Source organism: Hippocampus guttulatus, chromosome 6 (assembly GCF_054856545.1).
Source record: "Hippocampus guttulatus isolate MCC_2025c chromosome 6, RoL_Hgut_1.0, whole genome shotgun sequence".
NCBI classification, from domain to species: domain Eukaryota; kingdom Metazoa; phylum Chordata; class Actinopteri; order Syngnathiformes; family Syngnathidae; genus Hippocampus; species Hippocampus guttulatus.
The window spans coordinates 692,458-716,167 of NC_141266.1; positions in this window are offsets into that span (position 1 = coordinate 692,458).

The window sequence follows — 23,710 nt, forward strand, 5'->3', positions numbered from 1 at the left end:
GCATTTAAAGCAATAAAAACTCAAATTGAGTGTCACAACTAAACCAAAGGACTTATGCACACACTTCAACATGTATTTTGTTCAGGATGACCTCCTGAAGCACATATGAGCATTAATTTGACCACACAACTCATTCCTATGAAGATACATTCAAACTCACAAAACGTGCTCAGCTCGGGCTGAAAATGCATTTAAAGCAATAAAAACTCAAATTGAGTGTCACGCCTAAACCAAAGGACTTATGCACACACTTCAACATGTATTTTGTTCAGGATGACCTTCTGAAGCCCATATGAGCATTAATTTGACTACACAACTCATTCCTATGAAGATACATTCAAACTCACAAAACGCGCTCAGCTCGGGCTGAAAATGCATTTAAAGCAATAAAAACTCAAATTGAGTGTCACGCCTAAACCAAAGGACTTATGCACACACTACAACATGTATTTTGTTCAGGGTGACCTCCTGAAGCCTAAATAAGCATTAATTTGACCACACAACTCATTCCTATGAAGATACATTCAAACTCACAAAACGCGCTCAGCTCGGGCTGAAAATGCATTTAAAGCAATAAAAACTCAAATTGAGTGTCACACCTAAACCAAAGGACTTATGCACACACTTCAACATGTATTTTGTTCAGGATGACATCCTGAAGCCCATATGAGCATTAATTTGACTACACAACTCATTCCTATGAAGATACATTCAAACTCACAAAACGTGCTCAGCTCGGGCTGAAAATGCATTTAAAGCAATAAAAACTCAAATTGAGTGTCACACCTAAACCAAAGGACTTATGCACACACTTCAACATGTATTTAGTTCAGGATGACCACCTGAAGCCTAAATGAGCATTAATTTGACCACACAACTCATTCCTATGAAGATATTTTCAAACTCACAAAACGTGCTCAACTCGGGCTGAAAATGCATTTAAAGCAATAAAAACTCAAATTGAGTGTCACGCCTAAACCAAAGGACTTATGCACACACTTCAACATGTATTTTGTTCAGGATGACCTCCTGAAGCCTAAATAAGCATTAATTTGACCACACAACTCATTCCTATGAAGATACATTCAAACTCACAAAACGCGCTCAGCTCGGGCTGAAAATGCATTTAAAGGAATAAAAACTCAAATTGAGTGTCACACCTAAACCAAAGGACTTATGCACACACGTCAACATGTATTTTGTTCAGGATGACCACCTGAAGCCTAAATGAGCATTAATTTGACCACACAACTCATTCCTATGAAGATACATTCAAACTCACAAAACGCGCTCAGCTCGGGCTGAAAATGCATTTAAAGCAATAAAAACTCAAATTTAGTGTCACACCTAAACCAAAGGACTTATGCACACACTTTCAACATGTATTTAGTTCAGGATGACCTCCTGAAGCCCATATGAGCATTAATTTGACTACACAACTCATTCCTATGAAGATACATTCAAACTCACAAAACGTGCTCAGCTCGGGCTGAAAATGCATTTAAAGCAATAAAAACTCAAATTGAGTGTCACGCCTAAACCAAAGGACTTATGCACACACTTCAACATGTATTTAGTTCAGGATGACCACCTGAAGCCTAAATGAGCATTAATTTGACCACACAACTCATTCCTATGAAGATACATTCAAACTCACAAAACGTGCTCAGCTCGGGCTGAAAATGCATTCAAAGCAATAAAAACTCAAATTGAGTGTCACGCCTAAACCAAAGGACTTATGCACACACTTCAACATGTATTTTGTTCAGGATGACCTTCTGAAGCCCATATGAGCATTAATTTGACTACACAACTCATTCCTATGAAGATACATTCAAACTCACAAAACGTGCTCAGCTCGGGCTGAAAATGCATTTAAAGCAATAAAAACTCAAATTGAGTGTCACGCCTAAACCAAAGGACTTATGCACACACTTCAACATGTATTTTGTTCAGGATGACCTCCTGAAGTCTAAATAAGCATTAATTTGACCACACAACTCATTCCTATGAAGATACATTCAAACTCACAAAACGCGCTCAGCTCGGGCTGAAAATGCATTTAAAGCAATAAAAACTCAAATTGAGTGTCACACCTAAACCAAAGGACTTATGCACACACTTCAACATGTATTTAGTTCAGGATGACCAACTGAAGCCTACATGAGCATTAATTTGACCACACAACTCATTCCTATGAAGATACATTCAAACTCACAAAACATGCTCAGCTCGGGCTGAAAATGCATTTAAAGCAATAAAAACTCAAATTGAATGTCACGCCTAAACCAAAGGACTTATGCACACACTTCAACATGTATTTTGTTCAGGATGACCACCTGAAGCCTAAATGAGCATTCATTTGACCACACAACTCATTCTATGAAGATACATTCAAACTCACAAAACGTGCTCAGCTCGGGCTGAAAATGCATTTAAAGCAATAAAAACTAAAATTTAGTGTCACGCCTAAACCAAAGGACTTATGCACACACTTCAACATGTGTTTTGTTCAGGATGACCTCCTGAAGCCTAAATGAGCAATAATTTGACCACACAACTCATTCCTATGAAGATACATTCAAACTCAAAAAACGTGCTCAGCTCGGGCTGAAAATTTATTTAAAGCAATAAAAACTCAAATTGAGTGTCACACCTAAACCAAAGGACTAATGCACACACTTCAACATGTATTTTGTTCAGGATGACCTCCTGAAGCCCATATGAGCATTAATTTGACCACATAACTCATTCCTATGAAGATACATTCAAACTCACAAAACGTGCTCAGCTCGGGCTGAAAATGCATTTAAAGCAATAAAAACTCAAATTGAGTGTCACGCCTAAACCAAAGGACTTATGCACACACTTCAACATGTATTTTGTTCACGATGACCACCTGAAGCCTAAATGAGCATTAATTTGACCACACAACTCATTCCTATGAAGATACATTCAAACTCACAAAACGCGCTCAACTCGGGCTGAAAATGCATTTAAAGCAATAAAAGCTCAAATTGAGTGTCACGCCTAAACCAAAGGACTTATGCACACACTTCAACATGTATTTTGTTCAGGATGACCTCCTGAAGCCCATATGAGCATTAATTTGACCACACAACTCATTCCTATGAAGATACATTCAAACACACAAAACGTGCTCAGCTCGGCCTGAAAATGCATTTAAAGCAATAAAAACTCAAATTGAGTGTCACGCCTAAACCAAAGGACTTATGCACACACTTCAACATGTATTTTGTTCAGGATGACCTCCTGAAGCCTAAATGAGCAATAATTTGACCACACAACTCATTCCTATGAAGATACATTCAAAGTCAGAAAGCGCGCTCAGCTCGGGCTGAAAAAGCATTTAAAGCAATAAAAATTCAAATTGAGTGTCACGCCTAAACCAAAGGACTTATGCACACACTTCAACATGTATTTTGTTCAGGATGACCTCCTGAAGCCCATATGAGCATTAATTTGACTACACAACTCATTCCTATGAAGATACATTCAAACTCACAAAACGTGCTCAGCTCGGGCTGAAAATGCATTTAAAGGAATAAAAACTCAAATTGAGTCTCACGCCTAAACCAAAGGCGTGAGACTAAACGAAAGGACTCATGCACACACTTCAACATGTATTTAGTTCGGGAGGTCATCCTGAAGCCTATATGAGCATTAATTTGACCACACAACTCATTCCTATCAAGATACATTCAAACTCACAAAACGTGCTCAGCTCGGGCTGAAAATGCATTTAAAGCAATAAAAACTCAAATTGAGTGTCACGCCTAAACCAAAGGACGTATGCACACACTTCAACATGTATTTAGTTCAGGATGACCACCTGAAGCCTAAATGAGCATTAATTTGACTACACAACTCATTCCTATGAAGATACATTCAAACTCACAAAACGTGCTCAGCTCAGGCTGAAAATGCATTTAAAGCAATAAAAACTCAAATTGAGTGTCACGCCTAAACCAAAGGACTTATGCACACACTTCAACATGTATTTTGTTCAGGATGACCTCCTGAAGCCCATATGCGCATTAATTTGACCACACAACTCATTCCTATGAAGATACATTCAAACTCACAAAACGTGCTCAGCTCGGGCTGAAACTGCATTTAAAGCAATAAAAACTCAAATTGAGTGTCACGCCTAAACCAAAGGACTTATGCACACACTTCAACATCTATTTTGTTCAAGATGTCCTCCTGAAGCCTAAATGAGCATTAATATGATCACACATCTCATTCCTATGAAGATACATTCAAACTCAGAACACGTGCTCAGCTCGGCCCGAAACTGCACTTAAACCAATAAAAACTGAAATTGAGTATAGTCATGGTACCCGCGTTGAGTTATAATTAGTTCAAGAAGAAAGAGAAATTGAATGATTGGCTCAAGAGTACAGTTATACAGTCATATAAATGTAAAATGGTTTCAGGCCTCGGAGACAATAATGGACTTTGGTCAGTAGAGGGCAACATAGACCATAACATGAATCAAGACACATTTTGAAAACTTGTTCCACTCGGCCTGAAAATGCATTTAAAGCAATAATAACTCAAATTGAGTGTCACTCCCAAACCAAAGGACTTTTGCACACACTTCAATGTATTTAGTTCAGGATGTCCTCCTGAAGCCTAAATGAGCAGTAATTTGACTACACAACTCATTCCTGTGAAGATACATTCAAACTCAAAAAACGTGCTCAGCTCAGCAAAAAATGCATTTAAAGCAATAAAAACTCAAATTCAGTGTCACGCCTAAACCAAAGGACTTATGCACACACTTCAACATGTATTTAGTTCAGGATGACCACCTGAAGCCTAAATGAGCATTAATTTGACTACACAACTCATTCCTATGAAGATACATTCAAACTCACAAAACGTGCTCAGCTCGGGCTGAAAATGCATTTAAAGCAATAAAAACTCAAATTGAGTGTCACGCCTAAACCAAAGGACTTATGGACACACTTCAACATGTATTTAGTTCAGGATGTCCTCCTGTAGCCTAAATCAGCATTAATTTGACTACACAACTAATTCCTATGAAGATACATTCAAACTCACAAAACGTGCTCAGCTCGGGCTGAAAATGCATTTAAAGCAATAAAAACTCAAATTGAGTGTCACGCCTAAACCAAAGGACTTATGCACACACTTCAACATGTATTTTGTTCAGGATGACCTCCTGAAGCCCATATGAGCATTAATTTGACCACACAACTCATTCCTATGAAGATACATTCAAACTCAAAAAACGTGCTCAGCTCGGGCTGAAAATTCATTTAAAGCAATAAAAACTCAAATTGAGTGTCACAGCTAAACCAAAGTACTTATGCACACACTTCAACATGTATTTAGTTCAGGAGGTCATCCTGAAGCCTATATGAGCATTAATTTGACCACACAACTCATTCGTATCAAGATACATTCAAACTCACAAAATGTGCTCAGCTCGGGCTGAAAATGCATTTAAAGCAATAAAAACTCAAATTGAGTGTCACGCCTAAACCAAATGACTTATGCACACACTTCAACATGTATTTTGTTCAGGATGACCTCCTCAAGCCTAAATGAGCAATAATTTGACCACACAACTCATTCCTATGAAGATACATTCAAACTCAAAAAACGTGCTCAGCTCGGGCTGAAAATGCATTTAAAGCAATAAAAACTCAAATTGAGTGTCACAGCTAAACCAAAGTACTTATGCACACACTTCAACATGTATTTAGTTCAGGAGGTCATCCTGAAGCCTATATGAGCATTAATTTGACCACACAACTCATCCGTATCAAGATACATTCAAACTCACAAAATGTGCTCAGCTCGGGCTGAAAATGCATTCAAAGCAATAAAACCTCAAATTGAGTGTCACGCCTAAACCAAAGGACTTATGCACACACTTCAACATGTATTTTGTTCAGGATGACCTCCCGAAGCCTATATGAGCATTAATTTGACCACACAACTCATTCCTATCAAGATACATTCAAACTCACAAAACGTGCTCAGCTCGGGCTGAAAATGCATTTAAAGCAATGAAAACTCAAATTGAGTGTCACGCCTAAACCAAAGGACTTATGCACACACTTCAAGATGTATTTAGTTCAGGAGGTCATCCTGAAGCCTATATGAGCATTAATTTGACCACACAACTCATTCCTATGAAGATACATTCAAACTCACAAAACGTGCTCAGCTCGGGCTGAAAATGCATTTAAAGCAATAAAAACTCAAATTGAGTGTCACGCCTAAACCAAAGGACTTATGCACACACTTCAACATGTGTTTAATTCAGGAGGTCATCCTGAAGCCTATATGAGCATTAATTTGACCACACAACTCATTCCTATCAAGATACATTCAAACTCACAAAACGTACTCAGCTCGGGCTGAAAATGCATTTAAAGCAATAAAAACTCAAATTGAGTGTCACGCCTAAACGAAAGGACTCATGCACACACTTCAACATGTATTTAGTTCGGGAGGTCATCCTGAAGCCTATATGAGCATTAATTTGACCACACAACTCATTCCTATCAAGATACATTCAAACTCACAAAACGTGCTCAGCTCGGGCTGAAAATGCATTTAAAGCAATAAAAACTCAAATTGAGTGTCACGCCTAAACCAAAGGACGTATGCACACACTTCAACATGTATTTAGTTCAGGATGACCACCTGAAGCCTAAATGAGCATTAATTTGACTACACAACTCATTCCTATGAAGATACATTCAAACTCACAAAACGTGCTCAGCTCGGGCTGAAAATGCATTTAAAGCAATAAAAACTCAAATTGAGTGTCACGCCTAAACCAAAGGACTTATGCACACACTTCAACATGTATTTTGTTCAGGATGACCTCCTGAAGCCCATATGAGCATTAATTTGACCACACAACTCATTCCTATGAAGATACATTCAAACTCACAAAACGTGCTCAGCTCGGGCTGAAACTGCATTTAAAGCAATAAAAACTCAAATTGAGTGTCACGCCTAAACCAAAGGACTTATGCACACACTTCAACATGTATTTTGTTCAAGATGTCCTCCTGAAGCCTAAATGAGCATTAATATGATCACACATCTCATTCCTATGAAGATACATTCAAACTCAGAACACGTGCTCAGCTCGGCCCGAAACTGCACTTAAACCAATAAAAACTGAAATTGAGTATAGTCATGGTACCCGCGTTGAGTTATAATTAGTTCAAGAAGAAAGAGAAATTGAATGATTGGCTCAAGAGTACAGTTATACAGTCATATAAATGTAAAATGGTTTCAGGCCTCGGAGACAATAACGGACTTTGGTCAGTAGAGGGCAACATAGACCATAACATGAATCAAGACACATTTTGAAAACTTGTTCCACTCGGCCTGAAAATGCATTTAAAGCAATAATAACTCAAATTGAGTGTCACTCCCAAACCAAAGGACTTTTGCACACACTTCAATGTATTTAGTTCAGGATGTCCTCCTGAAGCCTAAATGAGCAGTAATTTGACTACACAACTCATTCCTATGAAGATACATTCAAACTCAAAAAACGTGCTCAGCTCAGCAAAAAATGCATTTAAAGCAATAAAAACTCAAATTCAGTGTCACGCCTAAACCAAAGGACTTATGCACACACTTCAACATGTATTTAGTTCAGGATGACCACCTGAAGCCTAAATGAGCATTAATTTGACTACACAACTCATTCCTATGAAGATACATTCAAACTCACAAAACTTGCTCAGCTCGGGCTGAAAATGCATTTAAAGCAATAAAAACTCAAATTGAGTGTCACGCCTAAACCAAAGGACTTATGGACACACTTCAACATGTATTTAGTTCAGGATGTCCTCCTGTAGCCTAAATCAGCATTAATTTGACTACACAACTAATTCCTATGAAGATACATTCAAACTCACAAAACGTGCTCAGCTCGGGCTGAAAATGCATTTAAAGCAATAAAAACTCAAATTGAGTGTCACGCCTAAACCAAAGGACTTATGCACACACTTCAACATGTATTTTGTTCAGGATGACCTCCTGAAGCCCATATGAGCATTAATTTGACCACACAACTCATTCCTATGAAGATACATTCAAACTCAAAAAACGTGCTCAGCTCGGGCTGAAAATTCATTTAAAGCAATAAAAACTCAAATTGAGTGTCACAGCTAAACCAAAGTACTTATGCACACACTTCAACATGTATTTAGTTCAGGAGGTCATCCTGAAGCCTATATGAGCATTAATTTGACCACACAACTCATTCGTATCAAGATACATTCAAACTCACAAAATGTGCTCAGCTCGGGCTGAAAATGCATTTAAAGCAATAAAAACTCAAATTGAGTGTCACGCCTAAACCAAAGGACTTATGCACACACTTCAACATGTATTTAGTTCGGGAGGGCATCCTGAAGCCTATATGAGCATTAATTTGACCACACAACTCATTCCTATCAAGATACATTCAAAGTCAGAAAGCGCGCTCAGCTCGGGCTGAAAATGCATTTAAAGCAATAAAAACTCAAATTGAGTGTCACGCCTAAACCAAATGACTTATGCACACACTTCAACATGTATTTTGTTCAGGATGACCTCCTCAAGCCTAAATGAGCAATAATTTGACCACACAACTCATTCCTATGAAGATACATTCAAACTCAAAAAACGTGCTCAGCTCGGGCTGAAAATGCATTTAAAGCAATAAAAACTCAAATTGAGTGTCACAGCTAAACCAAAGTACTTATGCACACACTTCAACATGTATTTAGTTCAGGAGGTCATCCTGAAGCCTATATGAGCATTAATTTGACCACACAACTCATCCGTATCAAGATACATTCAAACTCACAAAATGTGCTCAGCTCGGGCTGAAAATGCATTCAAAGCAATAAAACCTCAAATTGAGTGTCACGCCTAAACCAAAGGACTTATGCACACACTTCAACATGTATTTTGTTGAGGATGACCTCCCGAAGCCTATATGAGCATTAATTTGACCACACAACTCATTCCTATCAAGATACATTCAAACTCACAAAACGTGCTCAGCTCGGGCTGAAAATGCATTTAAAGCAATGAAAACTCAAATTGAGTGTCACGCCTAAACCAAAGGACTTATGCACACACTTCAACATGTATTTAGTTCAGGAGGTCATCCTGAAGCCTATATGAGCATTAATTTGACCACACAACTCATTCCTATGAAGATACATTCAAACTCACAAAACGTGCTCAGCTCGGGCTGAAAATGCATTTAAAGCAATAAAAACTCAAATTGAGTGTCACGCCTAAACCAAAGGACTTATGCACACACTTCAACATGTGTTTAATTCAGGAGGTCATCCTGAAGCCTATATGAGCATTAATTTGACCACACAACTCATTCCTATCAAGATACATTCAAACTCACAAAACGTACTCAGCTCGGGCTGAAAATGCATTTAAAGCAATAAAAACTCAAATTGAGTGTCACGCCTAAACGAAAGGACTCATGCACACACTTCAACATGTATTTAGTTCGGGAGGTCATCCTGAAGCCTATATGAGCATTAATCTGACCACACAACTCATTCCTATCAAGATACATTCAAACTCACAAAACGTGCTCAGCTCGGGCTGAAAATGCATTTAAAGCAATAAAAACTCAAATTGAGTGTCACGCCTAAACCAAAGGACGTATGCACACACTTCAACATGTATTTAGTTCAGGATGACCACCTGAAGCCTAAATGAGCATTAATTTGACTACACAACTCATTCCTATGAAGATACATTCAAACTCACAAAACGTGCTCAGCTCGGGCTGAAAATGCATTTAAAGCAATAAAAACTCAAATTGAGTGTCACGCCTAAACCAAAGGACTTATGCACACACTTCAACATGTATTTTGTTCAGGATGACCTCCTGAAGCCCATATGAGCATTAATTTGACCACACAACTCATTCCTATGAAGATACATTCAAACTCACAAAACGTGCTCAGCTCGGGCTGAAACTGCATTTAAAGCAATAAAAACTCAAATTGAGTGTCACGCCTAAACCAAAGGACTTATGCACACACTTCAACATGTATTTTGTTCAAGATGTCCTCCTGAAGCCTAAATGAGCATTAATATGATCACACATCTCATTCCTATGAAGATACATTCAAACTCAGAACACGTGCTCAGCTCGGCCCGAAACTGCACTTAAACCAATAAAAACTGAAATTGAGTATAGTCATGGTACCCGCGTTGAGTTATAATTAGTTCAAGAAGAAAGAGAAATTGAATGATTGGCTCAAGAGTACAGTTATACAGTCATATAAATGTAAAATGGTTTCAGGCCTCGGAGACAATAACGGACTTTGGTCAGTAGAGGGCAACATAGACCATAACATGAATCAAGACACATTTTGAAAACTTGTTCCACTCGGCCTGAAAATGCATTTAAAGCAATAATAACTCAAATTGAGTGTCACTCCCAAACCAAAGGACTTTTGCACACACTTCAATGTATTTAGTTCAGGATGTCCTCCTGAAGCCTAAATGAGCAGTAATTTGACTACACAACTCATTCCTATGAAGATACATTCAAACTCAAAAAACGTGCTCAGCTCAGCAAAAAATGCATTTAAAGCAATAAAAACTCAAATTCAGTGTCACGCCTAAACCAAAGGACTTATGCACACACTTCAACATGTATTTAGTTCAGGATGACCACCTGAAGCCTAAATGAGCATTAATTTGACTACACAACTCATTCCTATGAAGATACATTCAAACTCACAAAACGTGCTCAGCTCGGGCTGAAAATGCATTTAAAGCAATAAAAACTCAAATTGAGTGTCACGCCTAAACGAAAGGACTTATGGACACACTTGAACATGTATTTAGTTCAGGATGTCCTCCTGTAGCCTAAATCAGCATTAATTTGACTACACAACTAATTCCTATGAAGATACATTCAAACTCACAAAACGTGCTCAGCTCGGGCTGAAAATGCATTTAAAGCAATAAAAACTCAAATTGAGTGTCACGCCTAAACCAAAGGACTTATGCACACACTTCAACATGTATTTTGTTCAGGATGACCTCCTGAAGCCCATATGAGCATTAATTTGACCACACAACTCATTCCTATGAAGATACATTCAAACTCAAAAAACGTGCTCAGCTCGGGCTGAAAATTCATTTAAAGCAATAAAAACTCAAATTGAGTGTCACAGCTAAACCAAAGTACTTATGCACACACTTCAACATGTATTTAGTTCAAGAGGTCATCCTGAAGCCTATATGAGCATTAATTTGACCACACAACTCATTCGTATCAAGATACATTCAAACTCACAAAATGTGCTCAGCTCGGGCTGAAAATGCATTCAAAGCAATAAAACCTCAAATTGAGTGTCACGCCTAAACCAAAGGACTTATGCACACACTTCAACATGTATTTTGTTCAGGATGACCTCCCGAAGCCTTTATGAGCATTAATTTGACCACACAACTCAATCCTATCAAGATACATTCAAACTCACAAAACGTGGTCAGCTCGGGCTGAAAATGCATTTAAAGCAATAAAAACTCAAATTGAGTGTCACGCCTAAACCAAAGGACTTATGCACACACTTCAACATGTATTTAGTTCAGGAGGTCATCCTGAAGCCTATATGAGCATTAGTTTGACCACACAACTCATTCCTATGAAGATACATTCAAACTCACAAAACGTGCTCAGCTCGGGCTGAAAAGGCATTTAAAGCAATAAAAACTCAAATTGAGTCTCACGCCTAAACCAAAGGACTTATGCACACACTTCAACATGTATTTTGTTCAGGATGACCACCTGAAGCCTAAATGAGCATTAATTTGACCACACAACTCATTCCTATGAAGATACATTCAAAGTCAGAAAGTGCGCTAAGCTCGGGCTGAAAAAGCATTTAAAGCAATAAAAACTCAAATTGAGTGTCACGCCTAAACCAAAGGACTTATGCACACACTTCAACGTGTATTTAGTTCAGGATGACCACCTGAAGCCTAAATGAGCATTAATATGATCACACATCTCATTCCTATGAAGATACATTCAAACTCAGAACACATGCTCAGCTCGGCCCGAAACTGCACTTAAAGCAATAAAAACTGAAATTGAGTATAGTCATGGTACCCGCGTTGAGTTATAATTAGTTCAAGAACAAAGAGAAATTGAATAATTGGCTCAAGAGTACAGTTATACAGTCATATAAATGTAAAATGGTTTCAGGCCTCGGAGACAATAACGGACTTTGGTCAGTAGAGGGCAACATAGACCATAACATGATTCAAGACACATTTTGAAAACTTGTTCCACTCGGCCTGAAAATGCATTTAAAGCAATAATAACTCAAAATGAGCGTCACTCCCAAACCAAAGGACTTTTGCACACACTTCAATGTATTTAGTTCAGGATGTCCTCCTGAAGCCTAAATGAGCAGTAATTTGACTACACAACTCATTCCTATGAAGATACATTCAAACTCACAAAACGTGCTCAGCTCGGGCTGAAAATGCATTTAAAGCAATAAAAACTCAAATTGAGTGTCACGCCTAAACCAAAGGACTTATGCACACACTTCAACATGTATTTAGTTCAGGAGGTCATCCTGAAGCCTATATGAGCATTAATTTGACCACACAACTCATTCCTATGAAGATACATTCAAACTCACAAAACGTGCTCAGCTCGGGCTGAAAATGCATTTAAAGCAATAAAAACTCAAATTGAGTGTCACGCCTAAACCAAAGGACTTATGCACACACTTCAACATGTATTTAGTTCAGGAGGTCATCCTGAAGCCTATATGAGCATTAATTTGACCACACAACTCATTCCTATCAAGATACATTCAAACTCACAAAACGTACTCAGCTCGGGCTGAAAATGCATTTAAAGCAATAAAAACTCAAATTGAGTGTCACGCCTAAACCAAAGGACTTATGCACACACTTCAACATGTATTTAGTTCAGGATGACCACCTGAAGCCTAAATGAGCATTAATTTGACTACACAACTCATTCCTATGAAGATACATTCAAACTCACAAAACGTGCTCAGCTCGGGCTGAAAATGCATTTAAAGCAATAAAAACTCAAATTGAGTGTCACGCCTAAACCAAAGGACTTATGCACACACTTCAACATGTATTTTGTTCAGGATGACCACCAGACGCCTAAATGAGCATTAATTTGACCACACAACTCATTCCTATGAAGATACATTCAAACTCACAAAACGTGCTCAGCTCGGGCTGAAAATGCATTTAAAGCAATAAAAACTCAAATTGAGTGTCACGCCTAAACCAAAGGACTTATACACACACTTCAACATGTATTTTGTTCAGGATGACCTCCTGAAGCCTAAATGAGCAATAATTTGACCATACAACTCATTCCTATGAAGATACATTCAAAGTCAGAAAGCGCGCTCAGCTCGGGCTGAAAAAGCATTTAAAGCAATAAAAACTCAAATTGAGTGTCACGCCTAAACCAAAGGACTTATGCACACACTTCAACATGTATTTTGTTCAGGATGACCACCTGAAGCCTAAATGAGCATTAATTTGACTACACAACTCATTCCTATGAAGATACATTCAAACTCACAAAACGTGCTCAGCTCGGGCTGAAAATGCATTTAAAGCAATAAAAACTCAAATTGAGTGTCACGCCTAAACCAAAGGACTTATGCACACACTTCAACATGTATTTTGTTCAGGATGACCTCCTGAAGCCTAAATGAGCATTAATTTGACCATACAACTCATTCCTATGAAGATACATTCAAACTCAGAAAACGCGCTCAGTTCGGCCTGAAAATGCATTTCGCAATAAAAACTCAAATTGAGTGTCACACCTAAACCAAAGGACTTATGCACACACTTCAACAAGTACTTAGTTCAGATGTCCTCCTGAAGCCTAAATGAGCATTAATTTGACCACACAACTCATTCCTATGAAGATACATTCAAACTCAGAAAACGCGCTCAGTTCGGCCTGAAAATGCATTTCGCAATAAAAACTCGAATTGAATGTCACGCCTAAACCAAAGGGCTTATGGACACACTTCAACATGTATTTAGTTCAGGATGTCCTCCTGAAGCCTAAATGAGCATTAATTTGACCACACAACTCATTCCTATGAAGATACATTCAAACTCACCAAACGTGCTCAGCTCGGGCTGAAAATGCATTTAAAGCAATAAAAACTCAAATTGAGTGTCACGCCTAAACCAAAGTACTTCTGCACACACTTCAACATGTATTTTGTTCAGGATGACCTCCTGAAGCCCATATGAGCATTAATTTGACCACACAACTCATTCCTATGAAGATACATTCAAAGTCACAAAACGTGCTCAGCTCGGGCTGAAAATGCATTTAAAGCAATAAAAACTCAAATTGAGTGTCACGCCCAAACCAAAGGACTTATGCACACACTTCAACATGTACTTAGTTCAGGATGACCTCCTGAAGCCCATATGAGCATTAATTTGACCACACAACTCATTCCTATGAAGATACATTCAAAGTCAGAAAGCGCGCTCAGCTCGGGCTGAAAATGCATTTAATTTAAAGCAATAAAAACTCAAATTGAGTGTCACGCCTAAACCAAAGGACTTATGCACACACTTCAACATGTATTTAGTTCAGGATGACCACCTGAAGCCTAAATGAGCATTAATTTGACCACACAACTCATTCCTATGAAGATACATTCAAACTCACAAAACGTGCTCAGCTCGGGCTGAAAATGCATTTAAAGCAATAAAAACTCAAATTGAGTGTCACGCCTAAACCAAAGGACTTATGCACACACTTCAACATGTATTTAGTTCAGGAGGTCATCCTGAAGCCTATATGAGCATTAATTTGACCACACAACTCATTCCTATCAAGATACATTCAAACTCACAAAACGTACTCAGCTCGGGCTGAAAATGCATTTAAAGCAATAAAAACTCAAATTGAGTGTCACGCCTAAACCAAAGGACTTATGCACACACTTCAACATGTATTTAGTTCAGGATGACCACCTGAAGCCTAAATGAGCATTAATTTGACTACACAACTCATTCCTATGAAGATACATTCAAACTCACAAAACGTGCTCAGCTCGGGCTGAAAATGCATTTAAAGCAATAAAAACTCAAATTGAGTGTCACGCCTAAACCAAAGGACTTATGCACACACTTCAACATGTATTTTGTTCAGGATGACCACCAGACGCCTAAATGAGCATTAATTTGACCACACAACTCATTCCTATGAAGATACATTCAAACTCACAAAACGTGCTCAGCTCGGGCTGAAAATGCATTTAAAGCAATAAAAACTCAAATTGAGTGTCACGCCTAAACCAAAGGACTTATACACACACTTCAACATGTATTTTGTTCAGGATGACCTCCTGAAGCCTAAATGAGCAATAATTTGACCATACAACTCATTCCTATGAAGATACATTCAAAGTCAGAAAGCGCGCTCAGCTCGGGCTGAAAAAGCATTTAAAGCAATAAAAACTCAAATTGAGTGTCACGCCTAAACCAAAGGACTTATGCACACACTTCAACATGTATTTTGTTCAGGATGACCACCTGAAGCCTAAATGAGCATTAATTTGACTACACAACTCATTCCTATGAAGATACATTCAAACTCACAAAACGTGCTCAGCTCGGGCTGAAAATGCATTTAAAGCAATAAAAACTCAAATTGAGTGTCACGCCTAAACCAAAGGACTTATGCACACACTTCAACATGTATTTTGTTCAGGATGACCTCCTGAAGCCTAAATGAGCATTAATTTGACCATACAACTCATTCCTATGAAGATACATTCAAACTCAGAAAACGCGCTCAGTTCGGCCTGAAAATGCATTTCGCAATAAAAACTCAAATTGAGTGTCACACCTAAACCAAAGGACTTATGCACACACTTCAACAAGTACTTAGTTCAGATGTCCTCCTGAAGCCTAAATGAGCATTAATTTGACCACACAACTCATTCCTATGAAGATACATTCAAACTCAGAAAACGCGCTCAGTTCGGCCTGAAAATGCATTTCGCAATAAAAACTCGAATTGAATGTCACGCCTAAACCAAAGGGCTTATGGACACACTTCAACATGTATTTAGTTCAGGATGTCCTCCTGAAGCCTAAATGAGCATTAATTTGACCACACAACTCATTCCTATGAAGATACATTCAAACTCACCAAACGTGCTCAGCTCGGGCTGAAAATGCATTTAAAGCAATAAAAACTCAAATTGAGTGTCACGCCTAAACCAAAGGACTTATGCACACACTTCAACATGTATTTTGTTCAGGATGACCTCCTGAAGCCCATATGAGCATTAATTTGACCACACAACTCATTCCTATGAAGATACATTCAAAGTCACAAAACGTGCTCAGCTCGGGCTGAAAATGCATTTAAAGCAATAAAAACTCAAATTGAGTGTCACGCCCAAACCAAAGGACTTATGCACACACTTCAACATGTACTTAGTTCAGGATGACCTCCTGAAGCCCATATGAGCATTAATTTGACCACACAACTCATTCCTATGAAGATACATTCAAAGTCAGAAAGTGCGCTCAGCTCGGGCTGAAAATGCATTTAATTTAAAGCAATAAAAACTCAAATTGAGTGTCACGCCTAAACCAAAGGACTTATGCACACACTTCAACATGTATTTAGTTCAGGATGACCACCTGAAGCCTAAATGAGCATTAATTTGACCACACAACTCATTCCTATGAAGATACATTCAAACTCACAAAAACGTGCTTAGCTGGGGCTGAAAATGCATTTAAAGCAATAAAAACTTAAATTGAGTGTCACACCTAAACCAAAGGACTTATGTACACACTTCAACATGTATTTTGTTCAGGATGACCTCCTGAAGCCCATATGAGCATTAATTTGACTACACAACTCATTCCTATGAAGATACATTCAAAGTCAGAAAGTGCGCTCAGCTCGGGCTGAAAATGCATTTAATTTAAAGCAATAAAAACTCAAATTGAGTGTCACGCCTAAACCAAAGGACTTATGCACACACTTCAACATGTATTTTGTTCAGGATGACCTTCTGAACCCCATATGAGCATTAATTTGACTACACAACTCATTCCTATGAAGATACATTCAAACTCACAAAACGTGCTCAGCTCGGCCTGAAAATGCATTTAAAGCAATAAAAACTCAAATTGAGTGTCATGCCTAAACCAAAGGACTTATGCACACACTTCAACATGTATTTAGTTCAGGATGACATCCTGAAGCCCATATGAGCATTAATTTGACTACACAACTCATTCCTATGAAGATACATTCAAACTCACAAAACGTGCTCAGCTCGGGCTGAAAATGCATTTAAAGCAATAAAAACTCAAATTGAGTGTCACGCCTAAACCAAAGGACTTATGCAAACACTTCAACATGTATTTTGTTCAGGATGACCTCCTGAAGCCTAAATGAGCATTAATTTGACCATACAACTCATTCCTATGAAGATACATTCAAACTCAGAAAACGCGCTCAGTTCGGCCTGAAAATGCATTTCGCAATAAAAACTCAAATTGAGTGTCACACCTAAACCAAAGGACTTATGCACACACTTCAACAAGTACTTAGTTCAGATGTCCTCCTGAAGCCTAAATGAGCATTAATTTGACCACACAACTCATTCCTATGAAGATACATTCAAACTCAGAAAACGCGCTCAGTTCGGCCTGAAAATGCATTTCGCAATAAAAACTCGAATTGAATGTCACGCCTAAACCAAAGGGCTTATGGACACACTTCAACATGTATTTAGTTCAGGATGTCCTCCTGAAGCCTAAATGAGCATTAATTTGACCACACAACTCATTCCTATGAAGATACATTCAAACTCACCAAACGTGCTCAGCTCGGGCTGAAAATGCATTTAAAGCAATAAAAACTCAAATTGAGTGTCACGCCTAAACCAAAGGACTTATGCACACACTTCAACATGTATTTTGTTCAGGATGACCTCCTGAAGCCCATATGAGCATTAATTTGACCACACAACTCATTCCTATGAAGATACATTCAAAGTCACAAAACGTGCTCAGCTCGGGCTGAAAATGCATTTAAAGCAATAAAAACTCAAATTGAGTGTCACGCCCAAACCAAAGGACTTATGCACACACTTCAACATGTACTTAGTTCAGGATGACCTCCTGAACCCCATATGAGCATTAATTTGACCACACAACTCATTCCTATGAAGATACATTCAAAGTCAGAAAGCGCGCTCAGCTCGGGCTGAAAATGCATTTAATTTAAAGCAATAAAAACTCAAATTGAGTGTCACGCCTAAACCAAAGGACTTATGCACACACTTCAACATGTATTTAGTTCAGGATGACCACCTGAAGCCTAAATGAGCATTAATTTGACCACACAACTCATTCCTATGAAGATACATTCAAACTCACAAAAACGTGCTTAGCTGGGGCTGAAAATGCATTTAAAGCAATAAAAACTTAAATTGAGTGTCACACCTAAACCAAAGGACTTATGTACACACTTCAACATGTATTTTGTTCAGGATGACCTCCTGAAGCCCATATGAGCATTAATTTGACTACACAACTCATTCCTATGAAGATACATTCAAAGTCAGAAAGTGCGCTCAGCTCGGGCTGAAAATGCATTTAATTTAAAGCAATAAAAACTCAAATTGAGTGTCACGCCTAAACCAAAGGACTTATGCACACACTTCAACATGTATTTAGTTCAGGATGACCACCTGAAGCCTAAATGAGCATTAATTTGACCACACAACTCATTCCTATGAAGATACATTCAAACTCACAAAACGTGCTCAGCTCGGGCTGAAAATGCATTTAAAGCAATAAAAACTCAAATTGAGTGTCACACCTAAACCAAAGGACTTATGCACACACTTCAACATGTATTTTGTTCAGGATGACCTTCTGAACCCCATATGAGCATTAATTTGACTACACAACTCATTCCTATGAAGATACATTCAAACTCACAAAACGTGCTCAGCTCGGGCTGAAAATGCATTTAAAGCAATAAAAACTCAAATTGAGTGTCACGCCTAAACCAAAGGACTTATGCACACACTTCAACATGTATTTAGTTCAGGATGACCACCTGAAGCCTAAATGAGCATTAATTTGACCACACAACTCATTCCTATGAAGATACATTCAAACTCACAAAACATGCTCAGCTCGGGCTGAAAATGCATTTAAAGCAATAAAAACTCAAATTGAATGTCACGCCTAAACCAAAGGACTTATGCACACACTTCAACATGTATTTTGTTCAGGATGACCACCTGAAGCCTAAATGAGCATTAATTTGACCACACAACTCATTCTATGAAGATACATTCAAACTCACAAAACGTGCTCAGCTCGGGCTGAAAATGCATTTAAAGCAATAAAAACTCAAATTGAGTGTCACGCCTAAACCAAAGGACTTATGCACACACTTCAACATGTATTTTGTTCACGATGACCACCTGAAGCCTATATGAGCATTAATTTGACCACACAACTCATTCCTATGAAGATACATTCAAACTCACAAAACGTGCTCAACTCGGGCTGAAAATGCCTTTAAAGCAATAAAAGCTCAAATTGAATGTCACGCCTAAACCAAAGGACTTATGCACACACTTCAACATGTATTTTGTTCAGGATGACCACCTGAAGCCTAAATGAGCATTAATTTGACCACACAACTCATTCTATGAAGATACATTCAAACTCACAAAACGTGCTCAGCTCGGGCTGAAAATGCATTTAAAGCAATAAAAACTCAAATTGAGTGTCACGCCTAAACCAAAGGACTTATGCACACACTTCAACATGTATTTTGTTCACGATGACCACCTGAAGCCTATATGAGCATTAATTTGACCACACAACTCATTCCTATGAAGATACATTCAAACTCACAAAACGTGCTCAACTCGGGCTGAAAATGCCTTTAAAGCAATAAAAGCTCAAATTGAGTGTCACGCCTAAACCAAAGGACTTATGCACACACTTCAACATGTATTTTGTTCAGGATGACCACCTGACGCCTAAATGAGCATTAATTTGACCACACAACTCATTCCTATGAAGATACATTCAAACTCACAAAACGTGCTCAGCTCAGGCTGAAAAATGCATTTAAAGCAATAAAAACTCAAATTGAGTGTCACGCCTAAACCAAAGGACTTATACAAACACTTCAACATGTATTTTGTTCAGGATGACCTCCTGAAGCCTAAATGAGCAATAATTTGACCACACAACTCATTCCTATGAAGATACATTCAAACTCAAAAAACGTGCTCAGCTCGGGCTGAAAATGCATTTAAAGCAATAAAAACTCAAATTGAGTGTCACACCTAAACCAAAGGACTTATGCACACACTTCAACATGTATTTTGTTCAGGATGACCTCCCGAAGCCCATATGAGCATTAATTTGACCACACAACTAATTCCTATGAAGATACATTCAAACACACAAAACGTGCTCAGCTCGGGCTGAAAATGCATTTAAAGCAATAAAAACTCAAATTGAGTGTCACGCCCAAACCAAAGGACTTATGCACACACTTCAACATGTACTTAGTTCAGGATGACCTCCTGAACCCCATATGAGCATTAATTTGACCACACAACTCATTCCTATGAAGATACATTCAAAGTCAGAAAGCGCGCTCAGCTCGGGCTGAAAATGCATTTAATTTAAAGCAATAAAAACTCAAATTGAGTGTCACGCCTAAACCAAAGGACTTATGCACACACTTCAACATGTATTTAGTTCGGGATGACCACCTGAAGCCTAAATGAGCATTAATTTGACCACACAACTCATTCCTATGAAGATACATTCAAACTCACAAAAACGTGCTTAGCTGGGGCTGAAAATGCATTTAAAGCAATAAAAACTTAAATTGAGTGTCACACCTAAACCAAAGGACTTATGTACACACTTCAACATGTATTTTGTTCAGGATGACCTCCTGAAGCCCATATGAGCATTAATTTGACTACACAACTCATTCCTATGAAGATACATTCAAAGTCAGAAAGTGCGCTCAGCTCGGGCTGAAAATGCATTTAATTTAAAGCAATAAAAACTCAAATTGAGTGTCACGCCTAAACCAAAGGACTTATGCACACACTTCAACATGTATTTAGTTCAGGATGACCACCTGAAGCCTAAATGAGCATTAATTTGACCACACAACTCATTCCTATGAAGATACATTCAAACTCACAAAACGTGCTCAGCTCGGGCTGAAAATGCATTTAAAGCAATAAAAACTCAAATTGAGTGTCACACCTAAACCAAAGGACTTATGCACACACTTCAACATGTATTTTGTTCAGGATGACCTTCTGAACCCCATATGAGCATTAATTTGACTACACAACTCATTCCTATGAAGATACATTCAAACTCACAAAACGTGCTCAGCTCGGGCTGAAAATGCATTTAAAGCAATAAAAACTCAAATTGAGTGTCACGCCTAAACCAAAGGACTTATGCACACACTTCAACATGTATTTAGTTCAGGATGACCACCTGAAGCCTAAATGAGCATTAATTTGACCACACAACTCATTCCTATGAAGATACATTCAAACTCACAAAACATGCTCAGCTCGGGCTGAAAATGCATTTAAAGCAATAAAAACTCAAATTGAATGTCACGCCTAAACCAAAGGACTTATGCACACACTTCAACATGTATTTTGTTCAGGATGACCACCTGAAGCCTAAATGAGCATTAATTTGACCACACAACTCATTCTATGAAGATACATTCAAACTCACAAAACGTGCTCAGCTCGGGCTGAAAATGCATTTAAAGCAATAAAAACTCAAATTGAGTGTCACGCCTAAACCAAAGGACTTATGCACACACTTCAACATGTATTTTGTTCACGATGACCACCTGAAGCCTATATGAGCATTAATTTGACCACACAACTCATTCCTATGAAGATACATTCAAACTCACAAAACGTGCTCAACTCGGGCTGAAAATGCCTTTAAAGCAATAAAAGCTCAAATTGAGTGTCACGCCTAAACCAAAGGACTTATGCACACACTTCAACATGTATTTTGTTCAGGATGACCACCTGACGCCTAAATGAGCATTAATTTGACCACACAACTCATTCCTATGAAGATACATTCAAACTCACAAAACGTGCTCAGCTCAGGCTGAAAAATGCATTTAAAGCAATGCAAACTCAAATTGAGTGTCACGCCTAAACCGAATGACTTATGCACACACTTCAACATGTATTTTGTTCAGGATGACCTACTGAAGCCTAAATCAGCAATAATTTGACCACACAACTCATTCCTATGAAGATACATTCAAAGTCAGAAAGCGCGCTCAGCTCGGGCTGAAAATGCATTTAAAGCAATAAAAGCTCAAATTGAGTGTCACGCCTAAACCAAAGGACTTATGCACACACTTCAACATGTATTTTGTTCAGGATGACCTCCTGAAGCCCATATGAGCATTAATTTGACCACACAACTCATTCCTATGAAGATACATTCAAACACACAAAACTTGCTCAGCTCGGGCTGAAAATGCATTTAAAGCAATAAAAACTCAAATTGAGTGTCACACCTAAACCAAAGGACTTATGCACACACTTCAACATGTATTTTGTTCAAGATGTCCTCCTGAAGCCTAAATGAGCATTAATTTGACTACACAACTCATTCCTATGAAGATACATTCAAACTCACAAAACGTGCTCAGCTCGGGCTGAAAATGCATTTAAAGCAATAAAAACTCAAATTGAGTGTCACACCTAAAGACTTATGCACACACTTCAACATGTATTTTGTTCAGGATGACCTCCTGAAGCCCATATGAGCATTAATTTGACTACACAACTCATTCCTATGAAGATACATTCAAACTCACAAAACGTGCTCAGCTCGGGCTGAAAATGCATTTAAAGCAATAAAAACTCAAATTGAGTGTCACACCTAAACCAAAGGACTTATGCACACACTTCAACATGTATTTTGTTCAGGATGACCTCCTGAAGCCTAAATAAGCATTAATTTGACCACACAACTCATTCCTATGACGATACATTCAAACTCACAAAACGCGCTCAGCTCGGGCTGAAAATGCATTTAAAGCAATAAAAACTCAAATTGAGTGTCACACCTAAACCAAAGGACTTATGCACACACTTCAACATGTATTTTGTTCAGGATGACCACCTGAAGCTTAATGAGCATTAATTTGACCACACAACTCATTCCTATGAAGATACATTCAAAGTCAGAAAGCGCGCTCAGCTCGAGGTTGAAAATGCATTTAAAGCAATAAAAACTCAAATTGAGTCTCACGCCTAAACCAAAGGACTTATGCACACACTTCAACATGTATTTTGTTCAGGATGACCTCCTGAAGCCTAAATGAGCATTAATTTGACCACACAACTCATTCCTATGAAGATACATTCAAACTCACAAAACGTGCTCAGCTCGGGCTGAAAATGCTTTTAAAGCAATAAAAACTCAAATTGAGTGTCACGCCTAAACCAAAGGACTTATACACACACTTCAACATGTATTTTGTTCAGGATGACCTCCTGAA